A 24,536-nucleotide genomic window follows, 5' to 3' on the forward strand; every position below is an offset into this window, starting at 1 on the left:
AAATGGACATTGGCCAGAAATCCACCCTAAATATATTGCCAGACTCACTCATTTCATCCCTTTCATCCAACTTTATCTTTAACAAATGCTTTGTCCAAACTATGAGAACAGCCATGTGTACAAGGATGGCTCCCTACTATGCCAATCTGTTCATAGAGGAAGAATTTCTGGAAAAATGCACCATGAAACCAATGATATACCAGAGATACATTGATAATATTTTCATCCTCTGGACAGATGACCTGAAGTCCCTCAGATTTCCACAACAATTTCAACCATCACCCATCCATCAAACTCACTCTAGAACACTCCCACACCAGCATTAGCTCCCTGGACACCACAGTCCGCTTCAATAATGGAACTATACAGATAACGATATACAAGAAACCCATGAAACATTTACCTCCATAGATCCTGTAACTACTGTACCCCAAACACACCAAGAAATCGCTGTACAGCCAGGAACTCAGATACCACAAATTATGCTCCAAAGAGAAAGTCTGGGATACACACCTTAAACACACTTAAAACCACCTTCACCAAACAAGGCTCTGCACCCGAGAAATAGATTGCATCATGCAGAAGGCCACCCATATACCCCAGAATACATCAGCTTCAATACAGGGGGAAAAAACGCACTTACTGCACACACCTAGTTGTCACCTACACTCTGGAATGAACTCACACAGAAAATGATATCACACAAGCACCCTATCACTGATGGGCAAACACTTTTCACAAAGCGATCACTCCGTATCTGAGCTCTCAGTCCTCAAAGGAAAGTTGCACAACACCTTCAAAAGACGAGTCTGAGAATTTAAATTCACAACTCTGCTGGACACTGAAAACCATGGACTTAACAGAGAGACTGGTTTTTTGGCCCATTACAACAGCTTGTAATACACCTTGCTGCCTACTAACCCCCCATTGTCTTCCAACTGCAGCGGTGTTAATTGCCCACTTCATTTTAAGTGGTCTCCTACAGCATGTGTGAACCCCTTATGTTTAACAATCTGTCCCACCCTGTATTTAGCTTGGACATCCAGTTTCCTTCTCCACACCTGAAGAAAAACTCTGTTAATCTTGAAAGTTAGTCCCTTCCACCAACAGAGATATTACCTTAACCATCTTGTCTCTCTTTAAACCAAAACCTTTAACTGAAATAGGAACCAGAAGATTGGTTCATATTTATGATCATTTGTATTTCCACACCACACTCTTTATTCCAGAGTCCTTGTTAAGAGGCTAACCTCACTACATGCTAGGATAACCATGTTAATACCTCTTCTCAGCACAAAGGAGTGTCCACCATTTGTGTGTGTTTTTATTTCTCTCACACAGAAAAATAAAGAACAGGGCATATAATCTGACATATCCCATTAGTACAGGTATCCACAATATCTTAGGAATTTAGGAATAATTTAGGAAACTTTTAGGCTCTGGTACAGTCAAGCACTTAAGCATGTGTGTAACTTTAAGCTCATGAGATCAGTGGGACTACTCATGTGCTTAAAGATATGCATATGCTTAAGTGCTTTGTTGAATTTTCTTAACTCAGAAGCCTTGCCTCAGTGTGTTATCAACTGAAACTATGACTGCTTTATAAGAGTCTGCTGTTTTAATGGCATGAGTGTTCTCCCGGTACATTATATTGTTTGTATGGCATTGAAGTATGCTTGAGCAGGATTGAAGGAGTGTTTGGCATTCTCACGCAAACTAGAAGCTTATTTTAAGGCTATTCTAATTAGCAAAGATTTAAATAAAACAACATGGACATCTTGTTTGTAATCTTGCAGAAAGCAGTTTTAAAGAGTCAGTATAACTGCACTTTAAAATGATAGACAAAACTGACAACAGATCAATCATAAATATTATAGGCATATTATATCTATCTACACCAGTAGACCACAAACTATGGGGCACAGAGGAATGTCTGTGGGGGCACAGCAGGGCCTGGGCCAGCCCCTATGCGGGGGCAGCCCCGCTCCTGGCCCCTACACCTGGCTCGTGGCCCTGTGGTGGGTGGGGGGTGGCAGACAAATTCCATTACTGGAAAGGGGCGGGGGCACGAGAGGAAAAGTTTGGGAACCACTGATCTACATTATACACTATCAGGGATGACCAATACAGTGTGGGGTGGGAAAGGGATTGAAAACATGAATGTTTTGTAATAATGTCAAGGGCCATAGTTAAAGTACCAGGAATTGTGTCATGTGGTGGAGGATGTGGTATGGCAATGGCACCTGGTTGGTTTGGGATGCTTATTTGGGGAATAAGAAGGGTTTTGTCATTTGAGGAAAGTTCACTTGTAATGGGAGATGGGTTTTTAACTATAATTCTTGCCGAGTGTTCAGATACCATGGTAAACATAGGGTAGAGAGAGATATACCATGAAGTCTTTCGGTAACTACTAGTGGCTCATAATTGACAGGGATATACCTTGTGATGATACAGTTCTGGGATTCCTCATTTCCATTCAGCAGCCTCCCTACATTAAGAAAATAAACTTGGCAACCCAGATGCATCTGCGCTGGCCTAGTGTGGTGCATTCCTTTAGAACTGCTGAAAGTTCTGGCAAGCAGTGGTGTCTGAGGTGCTCTAAATCCAGGAATGAGTGAGATCATAACTCCTTTCTACCATGGCTGCATACACTTATTGATGTTAGAAGCCAAATTCTCTGGTGGTGTAAATGGAGTTGAAGTCTATGGAGCCATACCAATTTTGGGTACCCAACTTGAGACACCTTAAAGAAGGCCTAATTTTCCCCTCTGATTTTCTGAAAATCAGGCCTTTTGAAGCATAGCAAGTTGGGCACCCAGAAATTGAGGTGCCCGTAATCACTTTTCAGACATTTGGCCTGGTCAGTGTCTACCCTGAAATTTTATATACAGGTCTACTGTTATTAACAGGAAACAGAGTCTCTCTGGAGTTTTTCCCGGATTAAGCAATGACAGAATCATAGAATATCAGGGTTGGAAGGGACCTCAGGAGGTCATCTAGTCCAACCCCCGGCTCAAAGCAGGACCAACCCCCAACTAAATCATCCCAGCCAGGGCTTTGTCAAGCCTGACCTTAAAAACCTCTAAAGAAGGAGATTCCACCACCTCCCTAGGTAACCCATTCCAGTGCTTCATCACCCTCCTAGTGAAAAAGTTTTTCCTAATATCCAACCTAAACCTCCCCCACTGCAACTTGAGACCATTGCTCCTTGTTCTGTCATCTGGTACCACTGAGAACAGTCTAGATCCATCCTCTTTGGAACCCCCTTTCAGGTAGTTGAAAGCAGCTATCAAATCCCCCCTCATTCTTCTCTTCTGCAGACTAAACAATCCCAGTTCCCTCAGCCTCTCCTCATAAGTCATGTGTTCCAGCCCCCTAATCATTTTTGTTGCTCTCCACTGGACTCTTTCCAATTTTTCCACATCCTTCTTGTACTGTGGGGCCCAAAACTGGACACAGTACTCCAGATGAGGCCTCACCAATGTCGAATAGAGGGGAACAATCACGTCCCTCAATCTGCTGTCAATGCCCCTGCTTATGCAGCCCAAAATGCTGTTAGCCTTCTTGGCAACAAGGGCACATTGTCAACTCATATACAGCTTCTCGTCCACTGTAACCCCTATGTCCTTTTCTGCAGAACTGCTGCCTAGCAATTCAGTCCCTAGTCTGTAGCAGTGCATGGGGTTCTTCCGTCCTAAGTGCAGGACTCTGCAATTGTCCTTGTTGAACCTCATCAGGTTTCTTTTGGCCCAATCCTCTAATTTGTCTAGGTACCTCTGTATCCTATCCCTACCCTCCAGTGTATCTACCACTCCTCCCAGTTTAGTGTCATCTGCAAACTTGCTGAGAGTGCAGTCCAGAATATAAAGTAAAGGCAGAGAATACCTTGTTCCAGATATTGTATCTGAAATATTTGTAATTAAAGTGACCCTACAACTGGGCAGTCCTAAAACTGCATGGCATCTAATAGTGTAAATGGTTAATTTTATTAAAGTGGAATCTTCATCATCAGTTAATCTATTGTTTTTTTAAAAAAAAGAAAATGTTTTATGAATTAAGAACACTACATAGTACATAGGAGGTTGTGAAGGCTAGGACTATAACAGCGTTTAAAAGAGAACTGGATAAATTCATGGTGGTTAAGTCCATTAATGGCTATTAGCCAGGATGGGTAAGGAATGGTGTCCCTTTTCAGAGGGTGGCGATGGACGGCAGGAAAGGGATCACTTGATCATTACCTGTTAGGTTCACTCCCTCTGGGGCAGCTGGCATTGGCCACTGTTGGTAGACAGGATACTGAGCTGAACCCAGTACGGCCATTTTATGTTCTTATGTACCTCCATACCCTGAAAGCTGTACAACCGAAAGTGAAATATATAGATATGTGGGAAGACTACACAAGAATAGACAATTGGACATAAAATAATATGCAAACATATTTTTGCATAGGAGGAAGCAAGGTCATATCATTTTTAAGATCAGAGGGGAAGGTTTTAAAACCCATATTTCACGAGAAAACAGGATAGCAAATACAGTTGGAATGCTGATACACAGAGATTTCATAACTAAAGACTCAAGAACAACAACATGAAAATTATAGTTGCTGAGTCTTGAAGACAGTCAACCATAAATCAGCTTCTCCATATCAGTGAAAGAATCATAAGCAACTTTAAAGCAAGTGATCTTGCGTGCAAGTGTATGTGATAAAACTGCTCAGTGCTCCAGGCATTAGGAAGTTCTCAGCCTCAGCACAGCTGTTGTGTAACCAGGGTCCAAAGAGATTTAAAAAGTTTCCAATAAAAGCACTGCTTTGGACACAGATGGTATTTGTCCATCTTTGTCATTTTCCCAGATGGTACAATAAACACCCATACTTTTTTTCCAGGGGGAAATATTTGGGATGGACAAATTGAGCCTGAAATGTTGTCCATCCCTCACACGAAACCTAAACACTCATCCTTTTGACCATCACATGGTCCATTTTCAGAGGAAACTTTAGTAGCAGAAACATGGCTGGCTTAGCTGCAATACATAGAGTATAATGAGAGTCACACTCTGGCACTCTGGATCGAAATTCTACAGTGAGGGCCTGATTGAGGACTGCATTATGCCAGTTTTCATTCTCATCTGGCTCCAGGTGCTGATTGACTTCAATAGAGCTATGATGAGGTACACCAACTGAGGAGCTAGTTCACCTAGCTTTAATGGAGATACACTGGCAGAGAACTAGACTGAGAAGGCAGTCCCCAAGTCTCTCTGATTTATGTAGCATGTAGTATCGAGTCCTGGATTCTGTGGCAATTGAAAATTTCATGTGAGCATAAAGTACATGGAGAAACATTCAAAATGCAGGATTGTTTTTACCGACTTAAGTATTCAAATGGCTATCAAAATGGACGCTTTAACATTTAATTCAACCACAAAAATGTGTATATAATTTGTTTATTTTACACTGCCACAAATTTCAGTTTGCAGGAATATTTGGTACTGACCATGCACTGTAACTTTTCCTAGGTGGGGTGGGGAGAGATCAAAAGTTTGGCAAGTAGAGATGGGTGAGGATTTAAGGCTTTTCTTACTGTAGAGAAGATTTAGTGATAGGAACAGAGTCAGAGTCACCAGAAGAGGGTTTTGCCTTTGTTGAGGGTCTATTAGGTAGGGGACCATTGGAGTTATGTCGTGGAGGGAATTTTGGCAGCTAAGGGCTTTGCCACAGGGAGGAAGTCTTGGGTCAAGGATCTCATCACTAGTGAGGAGGAAGCATCTTCATTCCCCTTGAATCACATTTTCTTATGTCCCCTATCCCCAGTCTTATATAGGCTGTTTGGATAACCAGCATCTCACCTATAAAGGGAAGGGTGTTTTTTGTGGTTCCTTATCTCCCCGGGGTTCCTAGCATCTCTCTCAGAGGAAACAGATGGCATCCATAAAGCTCTTTCCCACCCTGGTACAGAAGCCACCACCTTTCTAGATCCATTTGTTGAGTGCTCCCCTGACTGTTTGGGAAATACTAGAATCAGGAATCCTCCTGCTGTGGTCAGCACTGAACAGATCAACTACCCCAGTATTCCATTGAACCTTGTGCACTTTGCAGCCAAAAGCCAACTTTGTTATCTGCAGAAAAAAAGAATGTATGGTGTCCTGACTATCATAATTATCTCGATGCAGGTTTAGCCATAGACAGCAAGTTATACACATTTACTTTCAAATATCAAGATGATGTTACCATTGCCTGAAATAAAAAATAAGCCCAAAATGTAAAATTCTAATCTGGATTAAGATCCATATTTCAAACACCCCAAAGTGTAGGTGTTCAGATTTGGGATTTAGCTACAGCCCTTAATAAAATAAAGGGGACATCTGTGAAACTCAAATCTGGATTCAGATTTCAATCCAGGGTTTTGTTCTGGGCCTCTCTCTCTCTCCATAAAATTACATTAAATACAGGCAGGGATAGGATAGAGGGGATCACAAACTTTTGTTAAAACTCCACCATCAAACTGAAGGACTATTTAGGATGATTTTCCTATTTCTAATGGAGCTCACCTCTTCTTTGGATGCTACTAATTACTGCAAGAATGGACATATGCATAGAGGCCATAAAAATACTTCTGAATTGTGTTGCTTTTGGAGTAGAACAGAGTTCTCCAAATGGCTGAATCTTCAAAAACTTTCCCAGTTATCATCATCCTCACACAGCCCTTTATAGAGTTTTCACCCCGTATCCACTTCCAATTACATTCTGCTATAAGATTATTTTTACATTCAGTGTAAGATTTCAAAAACAAGGAATGTTATTTCCAACAAACTTATTTGCCCCATGATGTTGCCTTCCTCTTTGATGATAGAAAATAGTTGTTTCCATGACAGCACAAATTAATGCCCAGTCCTAATCCTACACCCCTCCTTTCTGCAGGCACGTGCATCTCCGGTGAAAGGATATTATAGCATAGGTTAAGGGGGGAAAATAAGGGAGCCCCTTGTTACATAATGGCATCATATCACTGTGCAAAGAGGGCAGGAGACAGGGTAGTCTCCTCAGCATTTGTCTGTTCATTTGTGCATATTACACCAAAACAAAACAGGCTGTGTAAAATCAACATGCTGGCCCCAAAGAGTCTGGCTCTTATATCATTACTGAGCACTAATGCATTTTGTGTTTGTACTTGGTGTCACATGTTTTGAGGGTAACTGCACCTTTAACCCCTCTTCTGTGGTCCACTCCAGGAATGGTCCTCAGGTCTGAGGCCTCTAGCCCTCACTTCTCACTGGGCAGGAACTCACATCCCTCTGCCTGGTGATGGGGGTTCACTGGTAGGCCAATGTTCTTCCAACATTTCAGCAGGATTGGGGACCCCATGAACAAAATAAAATAAAATATAAATGGAGATATACCTGTCTCATTGAACTGGAAGGGACCTTGAAAGGTCATTGAGTCCAGACCCCTGCCTTCACTAACAGGACCAAGTACTATCTGTGACCCTATTTTGTTGTTGTTGTCCCAGATCCCTAAATGGCCCCCTCAAGGATTGAACTTACAACCCTAGGTTTAGCAGGCCAATGCTCAAACCACTGAATATCCCTCCCTGTGTTCATATCTGCTGGAATAGAAAGAAGGCCCTAAATCTGTTTAAACTCAGCCCTTTAAATTAAAAAAAGAAGAAGTCTTGATTGGTCTCCCAACGTCTTGAAAATAAGTAAACCAGTCCCTCCCTCAATTCTTAGGAGGTCAAGCTTCAAAGGCAGCAGTAGGAATTTGCTTTAATCACCCTCTTGTGGTTCTTGAAACTCACACATACACATCACCTGCATTGGTACAAAGGGCCATGAACAGTCTACAGCTCATGATGTTTGGCTCATCTCAGTAAAATAGCTTTCTGAAGTTGTCATGCAATATCTGTTATACTTGGCACAAGGATTTTTAGGTACTAAAGTACCAGTATGAGTTGTACTTAGTGGCATTTCTCCCCCTCATTACAATCTTTTCACAAGAATAATATCATACCATCTGAGGAGAGGTGGTCACCATGATTACCATGGCACAGGGCCCTCCTGTCTGGGTTCCAGAGTGACAGAAGCAGCAGCATGAAAACTCCTTATCCTCCCTATAAGTGGAAGCTGGGGTCCCCTCATCCCACTAGAGAGGCAGGAGTGGCAGCAAAGGCTTCTAGTACATACTCCAGCAGCTAGCATGAGATTCTGATGTATGCACATCATTTCAGATGCTTGGACCTTAGTCATGGGCATGTTGTGTCTATGCCATTATACACTCCTGACCCACCTTCCTTGGTGGGGAAGGTTGTGAGGAGTAATTAGTTAATGACTAATTGCACATTTAAAGTGCTATAAAATTGCTAAGTCTGTAGTCTTGCTATAATCACCTTCAAGGAAATTAGGCAGAGTATAAATGCTCTGTAAAGTTTAGGAAAGACCATAAAATGTTAATAGTCTTATAAACCCATCTTTAAACTTTTATATCTTTCATTTGTATTTGTTGTCTGCTCTGCATTTTCTCTCACAGATTATTGATGTTGTAAACAAAAGAGTTTAAGGCTGGACAACAATGCAAACAAAACATTAAAAAGGCCAACGAAGTATAATTGGCAAAGATCTTTTGTAGTATATCTGAGGCACAAATGTTTCGATTCTGCATTCCTGATACAAGGCTAACAGATAATACTCCATGACACTCTTCAAATAATAGTCTGATTGTTATCTTGTTGTTCTCATTGGCTGAATGTAATTTATTGAGGTCAGCAACACTGTTGTCAAAATGCACATTTCAAACATTCCTAGGAGCAGGCCACTGGTTTGAATCTTGTCAAAAGACAACAAAAATAATTCCCATCTCAATGTTGCATGGTGCTGTATGTAAAATAAATTGGGGAGCTCCCTCCTGTTCCTACAGGGCACATGTATACATCAGCAAAAATACCATCACTGTTTGCACTAACTGGCACTGTTGTAACAATCTGAGCAGAGGCACCAAGGGCTGAATAGTTGGGGAGAATGAGCTATACCAGGGATGGCCAAACTTACTGACCCTCCGAGCTGCATATGACATTCTTCAGACATTCAAGAACTGGGGCACACCTGCCAGTGCTTGGGGCTTCAGCCCTGTAGTGAGATGGTGGGGCTCAGGACTTCTGGCCTGCAGGGTTGAGGGGTAAGGGGGTGTCTCGGGGCTTCTGCCTCTCTGGGCATGCCTGCTGGGGCACGAGACTTCAGCCCTGCTCCCCCTGAAGCCCTGAGCCCCACTAAGTGCCTCCCATGGGGCTGAAGCTCCAAGACCCCCCTCCCTGTTGGGCAGAAGCTCCTAGCCCCACCATCCCACCACAGGGCAGAAGCCCCAAGCTCCCCCAAACAGTCTGGTAGGTGGAGAATGGGGTGGGAGGGCAGCTCCGGAAGCCACATTTTAAACCGTAAAAGAGCCAAATGTGGTTCATGAGCCATTGTTTGGCCACCCCGAGCTATACCTTCATTCTTAGAGACAGTCCCTCCGCATAAGTGATAAGGCATATTGATAAGGGGAAAATATAGGGAAGATAGAACTATGGTGAACTTATACTATGGACAACCCAGGGGGCTTATTTGAAAGTTTTCAGTCTATGACCATTTACGTAGACTAAATAAAACTACAGAAGTTTTTTTTCCTGTAGTCTTACAAATGTATATTGGGGCCAAATTTTCACCAGAGTGAAAAGTATACACATTACAGTGTATTTGAAATCTGTTGTTAGAAATATTGAGTTCGGTATCTGAAGTGCTCTTGACCTTACACATTTCTAGCTTGCAAGCACCTACACAAGCCAGGCATGCATGACTTTTTAACATGATGTTTCCAGAATCTAAATGTCCCGGTCATACACAAGGGATAGAAAAGTGCATGTCAGCTAGATGCCATATAGTGGCACTGTTGATGCAAGATTGCTCAGCGGTCCAAAGATTTGTTCCAAACATTGGTTCTGAATTGCCTGAGGAATATCAATATTGTTCAGCTTTCCATCAAAGCTAAAACACATGGCCTGGGGTTGCCTGTTGCAGTCAGCATATAGTTGGCTCATACTGGCTGAATGAACTGACATATTGCTATCTTGTTATTTGATTCATAGTCAGTGTACACATACATAAATAGCATATCAAGACTACGGCTAAATAAAGCTACAAAAAAGCAACAGTTCACATACTAAATAAACATATTTTCAGAACAAGTAGACCATAGATTACATACTGTTTGTTAACTATATGCGTTGCCTATGGCTCAGATCTTGCAAACATACGTGTTTAACTTTGAAGTCAACAGGACCATTCACGTGTTTTAATTTTCACTTGTTCATGTATGTTTGCAAGATCTGGGCCTATGGGCACTACCCTGTTAAAGATGAATGGAGCCTGACCCTACCTCTATATTTCACAGGAAGTGCTCAGCACCGCAATGGATACGCTCAGAGTTCAGAATTGGGTTTGAGATAGTAAAAGAACATTGTGTGTATCTGAAAATTTAGAATGCCAGAGAGCTGGAGATCATAGTTACATCATGTGTGCCCAGATCTTTTCATCCCCCCACCCTCAACTATTCTTTCTAATAAAGTGGACAGTTGTCTCAGCCAAAATTGCACAAAGAGGAGCGCCTACCTTCCAGCATTGGCAAATGACTCTTTTAGGTACTGAAATAGAAATCATTATCCATATTAGATTTTTGCTAGATAATGTTAGCCCACTGAGTGCTCCTAGCTCCAGGCTTGGTAAGAGTTATAAGCACTTGGAAACATATACAAACTCTAAGTCATTTACTCTTTTTGTACTTTTCAGTATCTGTTTATGAGGAAAAAAAAGTTGTAAGTGCTTACAGGGTCAGCATTATCTTGTTTTGATATTCCTGCTGAATTTCAGGGATGGGGGAAAGCTGCAGAGACCACCCATACCCCAATTCTCCCACCTCCCATCCCTTCAAATTCAGAGTTCATGGTGAGTGCCTAATAGCCTGCATCAGAATACAAAGGGCCCAAGCCCACAACCAAGGAGCAGGTCAGGATGGGGGATACTAAGGTAGGTTTAATCCTGCATGCCCTGACCACAAACTCAATCTGGATTCAGTACTGTGGAAGTGAGAGAGCTCAGATCTGGTACTCAAAGTTGGACTCATCTTTAATAATTGTCTTATTTTAACTGCATCATATGGTAGAATGAGAAGTTCTGGCAATCTGTGATATTTGTGTGCATGATACAAAGAACAGTCACATAAGCTGAAGTGAGGCTCTTGCCCCACGACTTCAGTCAGCTGTCCAGGGTGTAAAGTCAGTGTAGATTTTGGCTTGTAGTACACAGGAAATATTAGATCCTTCACTGAAATAGACTGCAAAGACATGGAGGGGTTTTTGTATTTGAAAGTGGGTTGGGAAGCACCAAGGAATCATTTATTTGTCAGATGGTACAAGATGTGACACCATATTGTGAGAGGGATTTGTGTGGGTTTCTTCTCCAGCCAGAAGATGAGGTGCACTAGCACTAAGAAATACTATCCCTATGTGGAAAATATATTTTCTGGCTTCTAACAGTAGACACGTGTGTTTCATTTGCTATTTTGTTTGTACCCTTGTCACCTGTAATGTTATACTCTTTCTTTGTCTTCAGTTGCTCACATAGCACCAAAACATGCAATTAAATTCAAAACTTCACTTGTGGAGCCTTCTCTGTATGGACTCTGTTTTGCCCATTGAAAGAAATCTTTGAACTGAGAACCAGTATAACATCTGTCGCTCTAATCCACACTGTGTGGGAAGTGGGACTGAAATGCTGACAGAGATACATCGTATAGAAGAGAACTATTATAATTAATGTATGGATTTCTTTCAAAACTACAGTACCCCAAAGGACAGGACACAGCATTGCCCATGGTAGCAGTAGAGGTAATTAAATGTAAAGTAGATTTAAAATTAGATGGCACCAGAAGAAAAACATGTCACCGTATTTCATCAAGGTATGTGTGAGGGAGAAAAGTAATTTATTACCTCAGTGAAGAGAAACAGAATTACCTATTCATACATTTGCAGCTAATCTGTTTTGCCTCAGTAGCTGTAGTAATGAAACACTATATGTTTACAGATGGAAAGGAGCACTTTCTGGTTTCTGGATGAAAGTAATCTTCCCCTGAAGGATGCCAGTATAAAAATCTGTGAAACATCCTACTTCTCAACCACCTTGCCACAGAAAGGACCTTTGATTTCCAACCCATGAAATATAGCCTCAGCGTTATACAGCCAACATAACCCCCACAGAATGGAATTTAAGTACTGTATGTTTGTATCCATCACTGCTTTCCCTAGATGGGATATAGTCCAGTATTTTATGCTATTTACACGAGTTTGGTTGTTAAGGACTGAAGGTACAAAAAAAATTTAAAACTTGTCGAAAAGCGCTAATGCTCTTGATAAACGTTCACAAACAGGATGAAAATCAGACTTGCTTAACCATGATCCTAGACCAAGTAAAATATAGAGGGAAATTTCAGTTTTAGACTCACCATTTAAGAAACCTCAAAACCAACAAGGCTTCCCCTAATAAACTTTACTTCAGTATCACTAACTGGATAGGCTAGGGCTAATAAAATAGCAAATATTGTGGAAAGGTCTCTTGCAGAGCTACCATAGCTGAATTATTACTGCTAGATGTGATGCATATCTCAGAAGGAGGAATAACATGAATTAACTGAACTGATTAACTTTTTTGACAGTGGTCAGGCATATTCAAATTACATTAACACTTAGTGCAGGGAGAATTCCAGTGCTTGAAAGTAGTTTAACGATGTCCTTGGCAGCAAAAGGAATGTGTGTGTGTGTGTGATTAAAGCTAAGTAGGTGGCCAATGGGGAGTTCAGATATCCTTTTTTATTTATTTGTTTATGTATATCTTCTTAAGTATATTTTAATTCAGTCTATTTAAAAAAAAATAAATTAAAATTTGAGATCATTTAGAAACAATTCCTTTTTAAATAGCTGAGCAAATGGCTTGTCTACATAACCCTGTTACCCCCATTCTGCCTTGTCCACTTCATGATTGGTTATTTCCAAGGGTGGTGTCTTGTCTTAAATTAAGCCCTGAGCCTGCAAACATATATGCATAGGACTAAGCATTATCTAGACCACCCCGACAGGTGTTTGTCTAACCTGTTCTTAAAAACCTCTAAAGATGGAGATTCCACAACCTCCCTGTGTAATTTGTTCCAGGGCTTAACTACCCTTACAGTTAGGAAGTTTTTCCTAATGTGTAACTTAAATCTCCCTTGCTGCAATTTAAGCACATTACTTTTTGTCCTGTCTTCAATGGATAAAGAGAACAATGTATCACCCTCCTCTTTATAACAACTTTTTACGTACTTGAAGACTTATGTTTCCCCTCAGTCATCTCTTCCCCAGACTAAACAAACCCAATTTTTTTTTAATTTTTCTCTCTCCTCTGGACTCTTTCCTGAAGTGTGGTGCCTGGAACTGGATACAATTATGCAGTTGAGGCCTTATCAGTGCTGAGTAGAGGGAAAAATTACTTCTTGTGTCTTGCTTACAGTGTTGTATTGTTGACTCATATTTAGTTTGTGATCCACTATGACCCCCAGATCCTTTTGTGCAGTATTTCTTCCTAGGCAGTCATTTCCTATTTTGTATTGTGCAATTGATTGTTCCTTTCTAAGTGGAGTACTTTGCATTTGTCCTTATTGAACTTCATCCTATTTATTTCAGACCATTTCTGCAGTTTGTCAAAGTCATTTTGAATTCTAATCCTGGCTTGCAATGTGCTTGCAGCCCCTCCCAGCTTGATGTTGTCCACAAACATTATGGACATATGAAGTAGTTAAGTGTTGCTTGGGAGAAAGATTGTCAAATGGTTACAGAGCTAGAAAAACAAAAGGAAATGCAAAATATTATATAGTAATTTATTACTACAAATTCTTCTCTCAAATGAAAACATTCAGCTTTCTTTGACTGCAGTAGAAGCTGCATACACACATCAGAAGGCAGAATTTAGTCCAATTTGGAAAGTTCCTGTGGAAACTTTGCAAAAGCAAAACTCAAAAGTTATATTTAGTGTTGACAGTTTGGTACTGGTGTTTATATACACACATACCATATATTTATATGGTATCTATCTCCTGAACTGGTCTATGTGGACACAGAGGGACATCTCCTGCCTTTATTTTTTATTCAGAATTCCCATTGCTTACTGTGACTCAGATTGGGCATGATTCAATAACCACTGGAGTCAATGGAAATGTTTCTATTAACTTAAATGGACTTTTGAACAGCCCTATTGAGTACTATAAAATTTAACATTATAGTTTTGAGTGGAATTAGTTTTCCCTGAAAACCATGGTGGGTTCTTTCTGCACACTTTCCTGATCCACTGAAAAGTTCACAAACTTATAGCAGACCTGATTCTGGCCCACCCCCTTACTCACAGAGTAGTACCTTACTTCATGTACAGTCTCATTGACTTCGGTGAGGCTACTTTAGGAATAAGGTACTATTCAACATCATAGAATCATAGAATCATACGACTGAAAGGGATCTTGAAAAGTCTTCAAGTCCAGTCCCTTGCATTCAAGGCAGGACTAAATATTATCTAGACCAGTGGTTCTCAAACGTGGGCCGCCACTCGTTCAGGGAAAGCCCTTGGCGGGCCGGTCTGGTTTGTTTACCTGCCGTGTCCGCAGGTTCGGCCGATCATGGCTCCCACTGGCCGCGGTTCGCCGCTCCAGGCCAATGGGGACTGCGGGAAGGGCGGCCAGCACATCCCTCGCCCCTCGCAGCCCCCATTGGCCTGGAGCGGTGAACCGCGGCCAGTGGAAGCCGTGATTGGCCGAACCTGCAGACGCAGCAGGTAAACAAACCGGCCCGGCCCGCCAGGGGCTTTCCCTGAACAAGCAGTGGCCCAAGTTTCAGAACCACTGATCTAGACCATCCCTGACAGGTGTTTCTCTAACTTACTCTTAAAAATCTCTAATGACGGAGATTCCACAACCTCCCTAGGCAATTTATTCCAGTGCTTAATCACCCTAACAGTTAGGAAGTTTTTCCTAATGTCCAACCTAAACCTCCCTTGCTGCAGTTTAAGCCCATTGCTTCTTGTCCTCTTGTCAGAAGTTAAGGAGAACAATTTTTCTCCCTCCTCTTTCTAACCCCCTTTTACGTACTTGAAAACTGTTATATCCCCCCTCAGTCTTCTCTTCTCCAGACTAAAGAAACCAATTTTTTTCAATCTTCCCTCATAGGTCATGTTTTCTAGACCTTTCATCATTTTTGTTGCTCTTCTCTGGACTTTCTCCAATTTGTCCACATCTTTCCTGAAATGTGGCATCCAGAACTGGACACAATATTCCAGCTGAGGCCTACTCAGCATGGAGTAGAAAGGAAGAATGACTTCTTGTGCCTTGCTTACAATACTCCTGCTAGTACATCCTTGACTGATGTTTGCTTTTTTTGGCAACGGTATTACACTGTTCACTCATACTTAGCTTGCGGTCCACTATGACCCCCAGATACCTTTCTGCAGTACTCCTTACTAGGCAGTCATGAGTAAGGAGAGGCAGAATCTGGACTGGAATCTTGTAGGAGAGCCTAGTAAATTTGAACACAGCAATAGATATTGCGGCTTTGATATTGTTCTAGCATACATATTTTATTATGGGGCTGTAGTTGTTGTTTGAGGGATGAGAATGTTGACTGGGTGAAAAAAATATTCTTTCCAATCAGAGTGTTGTTGTGATTGATATTACCAGACGATCAGGGATTGAGGCATTATTCAGCATATTGTTTTTGTTTCTCGCTCTATGGCCAACATGTCTTACTGAGTCAGTATCACACATAGCAACAAAGTGGTCTGATATAACACCCAGTCACCTATAGGATTACTTGCAAGAGAAAGGAAAGGATGTAGGTGGAGGGTGAAGGAAGTAAGGCTGTAATTGTGAGCTATGAATATTAATTTCTATTTGTGTTCAATACCTTGGTTTAGTTTCAAAATTCTGCTGTAGTAAAAGCTATTTGTTCTTAAAGAATCTGAATCAAGATCTGAACTTTGGTTTTTTCCACACTTAAGGTTTCAAAATCTGTCTGAACATTCATGCAGACTTTTGAATGACAGAAGTTCTGAAGGAAGATGGAGGTACAGGACATTATTTCAGATTTTAAATGAATAGTCAACAATTTAACTGGAAAGTAACCCCCTTCTTCACCTAAAATGTTCAAGGCATAGTTTTCATAGCTAGTTCTTGTTCAAAATTGTTCCACTTGGTTAGCAAAGAGTTAGTACACCACTCTATCCAAATATTTATCAAGAAGAAAGTCTTACAATGTTGGAACACTGATATGTTAGTGGTTTATGATATTATGACTGCCAACTGACTGTTGCATCATGCTGATTAAGATTGATGATGCCATGACAAAAAATATAGTTTTCAAGTTCTCTGCTTTGGTATATTTGGATTATATTTATTTTCATTTTACACCACCCAGAAGGGTTTGAAACAAATCAGATTTATGATACGTCTTCTATTTTTGGAGCTTCCTGATTTCAAGTCCCTTTTTTTCCTGATGTCCCACATTTTTCCACCAAATCCGGCAAACCTGGAACCCTAAGCTGAAATCCATGCCATGGAATGTTACATTACAGAACATTTCATCTGACGCCTGCTCAGCATGCCACCTAATGGCTAGACTAAATCAAGTTTGAAGTCAGGCTCAATAGAATCTGCAGAGGTCTATTTTACTGCATAAGATCCTGATTCTGAAAACACTTACGCAATGGAACTACTCACACAATGGGACTACTCACATTTCTAAAGGTAAGCATATGCATGACGTGTTGAAGTCAATGGAACTGCTCGTATGCATAAAGTATGTGCATAAGCGTTTGTGGGAATCAAGGCCTACCAAATTAAAGTTCAGTCATTTCACCACTGTATCATATCATACTGATTGCGATTGTCACAGAATGGCACAAAAGAGGAAAGCACTTTGTGGCCTATGAGTTCCACTGTGTGCAACCATTGAAGAATACTGGGCAAAATTATAAGACCTCTATTAGGCTGATAGAGTCCATGGTAAAATGACAATGATCAGCACGTCATACCTCTCAACCTGCTAATTCAGTCACATAAGCTACTGAAATGTAAAACACTGGGGCAAAATTTCTGATGTTATTTATAATCTTCACATGAATGATCAAATATTCAAGAGATATCACTTTGGGGAACAAGTAAATTCAAAGGAACAAAAGCTTTGATGTGGTTCAATGAAGTTTGTTTAATCTAGTTTAATATATTTTTGTGTATTCTTGTATCTCTGCCCAGGCTGGAAATCTCCTAACATTATGAGAAAAGCTTTTTTGATAGTATTTCTTGTCCACATGAAGCAGGAAGTATAGACAGTCACATGACACCACCTGGTTCCCATGAGATTTCTTGAAAAGTATTGCAGATTTCTGAAGTTTGAGTAGCTTGGATAAGGCCTGAAAAGCATTTTCTCCTTATCTGAAACTGGCCTTGAGAGATTTACTCATCATTAGTTCTACCTCTTTACATAGCATGCTGAACAAATGTAAGAATCTATTTTCCTCTCCTACCGTCTATTAAAGATAAAGAAAAAAATGAGGTTTTGTGCCTTTTTTGTTTCTTTATGGTGTGTAAAGTAGGCCTGAAATAGTTTTATTTCTACAAAGAAAAAAAAAAAAAAAAAACAACCAACCAAGACAAGTCCTATTTTCCCTTTTTTGATGGAGGTCTTCCATGGAGGACTTAGAGTTGTGGGTTTGGATCACTGTTTGCATGTAGGAATTCTGACTCTTAAAAAAGCAATTTTCTCCCAGCTGTGTTCTTAGACATTTTAATTAAATAGATATTGACAAAAAGCAGATACAGAGTTTTAAACAGACCAAATAATATAATTTCACTCTAATTTAATTAAGTTTCACTTCCTTAGTATTTGTTGTGTCCTAAATCCATTAGTTCTCCAATTATCCATATAGATTTCTAGGGGGAAAAGAGTAGACAAGACCTGAATGTCTAATGTAAAGAACAAGCAGAATACTTTTGTGGAAGTAGAGCAAAAACTGACAGAGATTTGAAGGGGATTTCAATGCATACAGTCTCTTCTGTGAGCAAGAGTCAGGGTAGCTGTAACCCTAATAAACAAACAAAAATAATAAAATCCAGGCCTTCCTAATCCATCATAAAGAAACAAAGTTTCCCCCTTCCCGCCCATCACCATAGACCTCTCTCTCTCTCTTTCTCTTCTCTGGTTAACTCTAGGGTTTGCTTATCTTGTCTTGAATCATATACAACATAGTCATTATCCAGTGTTGTAAAATGTCTCTTACCTTAAAGTATCAGTTTCGCCCATCATCTTCTGATCTGAATGGCCTGAACTGGTTTTTGCAAGTGTTCTACAGCACTTGCTCCACTTTCAAGGTGCCAGCAGTTATCATAAAACAACTCAAACATTATGTAATTCATTGAGTCAATGAGCACAGCTGATTTTGCACTTTGTAAACTATGCTTAGTAAAGTGTGAACTATTGGAATGGATGTAGGCACTAGCAGTATGATTTTCTGCCACCACCTTTATTAACTGGGTGGGAGGGTGGATGAGTCACAGTGATTTAAGAGAAGGACAGAGAAATCTAATTAAGAGTTATTTATCTCTTTTAATAGTTAGGAAGTTTGCCAAACTGTCTTTTCATAAAACACACTACAAGATAACAAATTTTGTCAATGTAAAACCATGTAAAACTTGTTAGATCTACAAAACCTCTCTCTTCAATGAAATGGCCCATCACCCAAAACAAAGCAATTAAATACAGAACAACCACATCCATCTCAAACCCCTGTATGTATATTAAACTACTCCCCAATTAGACATAAGCAAATAAAATATGATATACAGTAAATAAGTCCACAGCTTAATTGAAGTAAATTGATACATCTCTAAATAATAGTTTAGATTATAGCAATTTTCTTCACAACTAATCTAAAAGTATTTAACAAATCTCTCTCTCTCTCTCTCACACACACACACACACATACGGTGAGATTTTAAAAAATGCTTACTATTTGCCTAATTTTGCTCCTATTAAAGCCAATGATAAAACATGCATTGACTCATGCTGAGCACTTTTAAAAATTTACCCATATAGTATATAGACAAATAAGTATACGGACTTACATATATATTATAGGTGTATCTGGTATCATTGCCTATTATTAAGGTTGCCTGACACTAACCATTGTAAGACCCTGTTTTCAGTTGCTAATAACTAACAAAGTTTAGCTATTTGGACTAAAATCGTTGTCATCCCATGAATATCTGCTTACATTTGGCCAAATTAAAGCATGCTTCAGCCCAGGGCTCTGCTGGACTTTCCCTGCAACTGCAGCTCTGTGCTGCTGTGGGTACCTGAACTCAGAGTAGGGGACCTGTCTCTCTTGTGCTCTCAATGACCCCAGGACTAGGCTGCATAGAGGAGGAAGATGCCTGATTTGAATGAAGAGGTGACAAGAGCCAAACCTGGAGGTGGGGGGTTGATTGGGACAAAGAGCCTGAAATTGGAGGCTAGCAGGGGGAGAAGGAAGCTGGGATTGGGAGTTGCAGTGAGGTGGATACTAGGACTGACTGGGCAAAGGCAATGGGACTTGGAGCAGGGGAGGCAAAAGGAGGTGGGAATTGAGAGCCAGTAAATCTGGGGGAGACTGAAATTGCATGAGGAGTCAGAGGGAGGGGAGAATGGGACTGGCTGGGCAAGGAGACTGAGACAAGGAGGTTAGGGATGGGGGAATAATGAGATTGGCTGAGGATCAGGGATAGAGATTGGGACTGGAAAACAGTGCGGGATAGGGAACTGTGGGTGGGGAAGGAGAGGCTACTGGAGGCCAAGTTATGGAGCCAGGGAAGGGAGGAACTGATATGGCTGTGCACGAAAGCTGCAGGTGTGATAAGACACCTTTGTAGAGAATGGGACTTGGGTAGGCAAGGAGAATTGGCCTGGGATGAGGAACTGGCATGGAAAAGAGACAGGATTGGGACAGAGATAGGTTGGGTGGCAAGGGCAGAAGGAATTATGCTTGGGCAGAATAGTGTATGCAGCACACTCACCTTTAGAACCTGGATTAGACCCCAAAATTCCTGAGTCTCTGCTGCCAGCAAATAACTGTGAAAGTCACTGGAAAATGTGCCTCATCCACCTCTAGTGTGGTCCACACAGAGGATGACAACTTATTGCTGCTATCAATTACTCCATTAACACAAGTAGCAGAGGTTAAAATGGTGGATTTATAGGTTCCAACCCTGCTGAGGACCCATGTAGATGTCCATGAGATGCCAAATTATGGAATTTCTGTTTTTTGTTTGCTTTTTTAAAAGCTAGGAAATTACATACACTAAACTGTGTTAGAAAAACATTATTAAGGGTGCAAAATCAAGCACTCAAAAGTTAGGAAATGCCAGAAACAAGGTTGCCTTAGGGTAAGACAATGTTTTCATGTGACATTTAATTTTTGTGAAAGGCAAATGGGTTCTCTGAAAGACGCAATATGGAAAACTACTCAGTACTTAGTTGCTCTACACTGAAGGGTTGAGTTTAGGCAACACAATTAAAAACTTGGTGCCTGATCCAGAGCCCACTGAAGTTAGTGGAATGACACACATTGAATTCAGTGAGCTTTGGCTCAGACCTTTAGAGCCTTCACTAGACTTTCCAAAATCTTTCAGTTTTTCCCTATAGCACTACTATGAAATGGAATCCAGATACTGACATGCAACTGAGGATAGTAAAAATTCCACTTTGCTTCAGGCTTCCCCTGGACTAGCCAATATTAACACACATAACTTTAAAATGGGGTTAGGTTTATGCAAGCAAATACTATATTATACATGCACACACAATGAAACCACAAAATCTGTTCCTCAATCTGTGATGTCTCTTACACATGGAATGCCATCCCCGAACTGATCTGTAAAGCAACTATTTCTTTCCTTCAATTTTCCCCCAAGACCTCTCCTGCCATGACCCCCTAAAAGAAATCAGCCAATAAAGGAGAGCTTAGCTGAGGGACTATTGTGTATAGCTGCCACTTAGTTACCTATTTAAAATAAATAATAAAAATAATAATTATTAATAATAACTACATACTGATATTCCTCTCCATCCACTTTTCATATGACACGTCTCCTGAGACTGTAAGGGTCATATTCACAAAGGGACTTAGGTGCCTAACTGCCTCTTTAGGTGCCTAAATCCAACTCTTAAGTGCCACTTATGGTATGTCTACATGTATGATGATGTAGAGTACATACACTGCTCTCTCCCCTAGCGTGGGTATAAATAGCAGTGTAGATGGTGAGGCACGGCTTAGGCGAGGAGAGTGCCCTACATGACTGAACCCTCAGGGTACATACCCTACACGGCTCTCTAAACTCCCAAGCAGTGCTTCCCCTGTCTACATGGCTATTTTTAGCAGTGTAGTGTCCTGCTGCCTCCCTGAGCCTGGAGCCTCTTCTCACCACAGTGAAAGGCTCTGTCAGTGGGGAGATAGCGGGGAAAGGCTCCAGCAGCTTCTAGCCTTTCCCCCACTGTCTCCCCCCTGCCAAAACCTTTCCTTAGAACAATGAAAGGCTCCAGCAGTGAGGCGCTGCCTTTCCCTACTGCCTCTCTGCTGCTAGGATCTTTCACTGAGGCATGAAAGGGGGTTTGGGCGGCGCTCAGGGGGTTTGGGCGGCCCGGCGAGGCGCTCGGGGGGGGTTGGGGGGCCCGGGGGGGGGGGGGGGGGGGGGGGGGGGTGTTACGGCGGGGCGGCGCTCTTATTTTTTGCCTGGGGCGGCAAAAAAGTTAAAGCCGGCCCTGACACCATGCCACAGCTAACGAGCTGCTTGGTGACCTAGTTCATGCCTAAACCCTGATTCTCAAATTAGGAGTTTCCCTACCCATCTCACCTGTGGGGCTCAATCCAGTAGGTTTGCTCTGAACATGTATAACCAGCACAAAAGGGGAGAGCAGGTAGGTAGTTATGTATCCAATGCTGCCTGATGGTCTAGTGCAGGGGTCGGCAACGCTGGCACGCGGCTCGCCAGGGTAAGCACCCTGGCGGGCCGGACCAGTTTGTTTACCTGCCACCTCCGCAGGTTCGGCCGATCGCGGCCCCCACTGTCCGCGGTTTGCCATCCCGGGCCAATGGGGGCAGCGAGAAGTGGCGCGGGCGAGCGATGTATTGGCCGCGGCTTCTCGCCGCTCCCATTGGCCCGGGACGGCAAACCGCGGACAGTGGGGGCCGCGATCGGCCGAACCTGCCGCATCAGCAGGTAAATAAAACTGGCCCAGCCCGCCAGGGTGCTTACCCTGGAGAGCCACGTGCCAACGTTGCCGACCCCGGTCTAGTGATTAGAGCACCCCCGTGGAACATGAAAAACCCAAGTTCATAATCCCTGCAGTGCTTGATTTGGAGCAAGGATTTGAACTCAGGTTTTACACATCCCAGGTGAGTGTTCTAATCACCAGCATATGTGAGGAGGGTGTGTGTATGTTTTTCTATACCTCTCCTATTGAAGCTGTTCCATTTTGTATAAATAACTGAATATTTATTGATGCAGGTACTTAAACCTGACTCTTCCACATGCAGGGGAATGCCCTAAGCACTGGGCTTTAGAGTCAATAGCTCTCTTTCCCCCTCCCCCACAACCCTCCCCAGCTTTCTGACTTCTGTGGATCCCTTTCATAAGGGCTTAACCCTCCCTGTGCATTACTATGGGAAGCCTGAAGACCTAGCCCAGGGTTGAGAATTCCACTGGGCCTAGGAGTTAGGCCTAAAGTCCCTTGGTCAATCTGGCCCTAAGCAGTTTGGGGCAAGGACCTTATCTTTGTATGTGCTTGTACAGCACCTTGTACGATGGGACATTGATCCTGTAACCGCTCTGTGTTATTGTAATTTAAATAAGTAATAATAATAACTACTTCTACCAATAATAATTAATTTGGTGCCAGGGCAGCTGCACTTCATTAGACCAGGGTATGATTCCACTGACATGCCATGTGTAACCTGACTAGTAATCTCATGATTTTTCCACAAAATTTCCAGCACAGCTTGTCCTGCTTGGGCTAAAAATGCCATTAGAACAGCCTATTTTGCAATATTTTGGCACTTCTATTTCCAGTCTGGCCAGAATCAGGAAGTGCAGAGGCAGTATAGAGACAACAAAAACAAACAGGTGGACTGGCCTGTTAGAGTAATTTACACATAACTAGGACCAGAATTAAGGAGCCCTCAACAATTCACAACTTGTTGTGCAGAGCTTCGTAGGTGTTCATCCAATTGGGAAACACTTTTGCAGATTTTTATCAATCTGTAGCCCATATCACTACTTGATTGGAGTTTCATGAGTATATATGGATTTATTAGCACAACACACCTCTGACTTCCATGCCTGGACGCACAGAGCTATTTGAATATTAAAAAAATAATAATTTATTTTGTGAATGAAATCATGGAGTCTGGATAGCTAACAGTTGTAGGCTGATCTAAGTGTTATTCACGAATAACCAGCCCAGAAATGTAATGAGTATTATAACAAATAGATAGCCATCCAAAAATATGGACTAGACGTGTGTTAATAATTATTTTCTATGTTTCGCTCACTATTAATTTTTATTGTGTTTTGTTCAGCCATATATCTGGCTGGTGGGTCTTGTCCACATGCTCAGGGTCTAACTGATCACCATATTTAGGGTGGGGAGGAATTTTCCCCAGCTCAGATTGATGGAGTCCCGGTTTTCTTTTGGATTTTTTTGTTTTTGCCTTCCTCTGCAGTACGGGACATAAGTCACTTACTAGTTTGAACTAGAGTAAATGGTGGATTTTCTGTAACTTGAAGTTTTAAAATCAAGTTTTGAGGACTTCAGTAACTCAGTCAGAGTTTATGGGCCTATTACAGGAGTGGGTGGGTGAGGTTTTGTGGCCTGCAATGTGCAGGAAATCAGCCTAGATGACCATGATGGTCCCTTCTGGCCTTAAAGTCTATTAGTCGATGAGTCTCCTGCTTAAAAAGTTTTAATTATTCAAGCAGGGAGTAGTCACATACCCTAAATAGTGAGTAGTCAATAGCGCAAAAGGAAGAGTTGGCAAACAACCTGTAGTTTGAAAATAGTTTGTCTAAACTATTCAGCAAATAAGATATACATTTGCAGAAATTAGGATAAGTTTTTGAATGCTTTTCCTATGGAAAAATGTGCTGAATTTGCAATGAATGCTATTCACAATCTGTGTTCAGCTTTATAGAAGTCCAGCCCAACCTCCATTGAATCTAAAGACTCCCATGGCCTTCACTGGCATTTGATTAGGACCTAGATGCGAAGCACTTTTTGAGGAAGTACTATAGTATGAAAGATGTGATACAAATTTGATTGTATTACACAGTGTGTTTAGCAATTATTCAATCCCCTTTAATCCAGTGGGGGAGGATCTTTGGGTAGAATTTTATTGAGTATTGATTTATGGTTTTC

This window comes from Terrapene carolina, unplaced genomic scaffold, assembly GCF_002925995.2.
Source record: "Terrapene carolina triunguis isolate 2854851 unplaced genomic scaffold, T_m_triunguis-2.0 Scaffold180, whole genome shotgun sequence".
In the NCBI taxonomy this organism is placed as follows: Eukaryota; Metazoa; Chordata; order Testudines; family Emydidae; genus Terrapene; species Terrapene triunguis.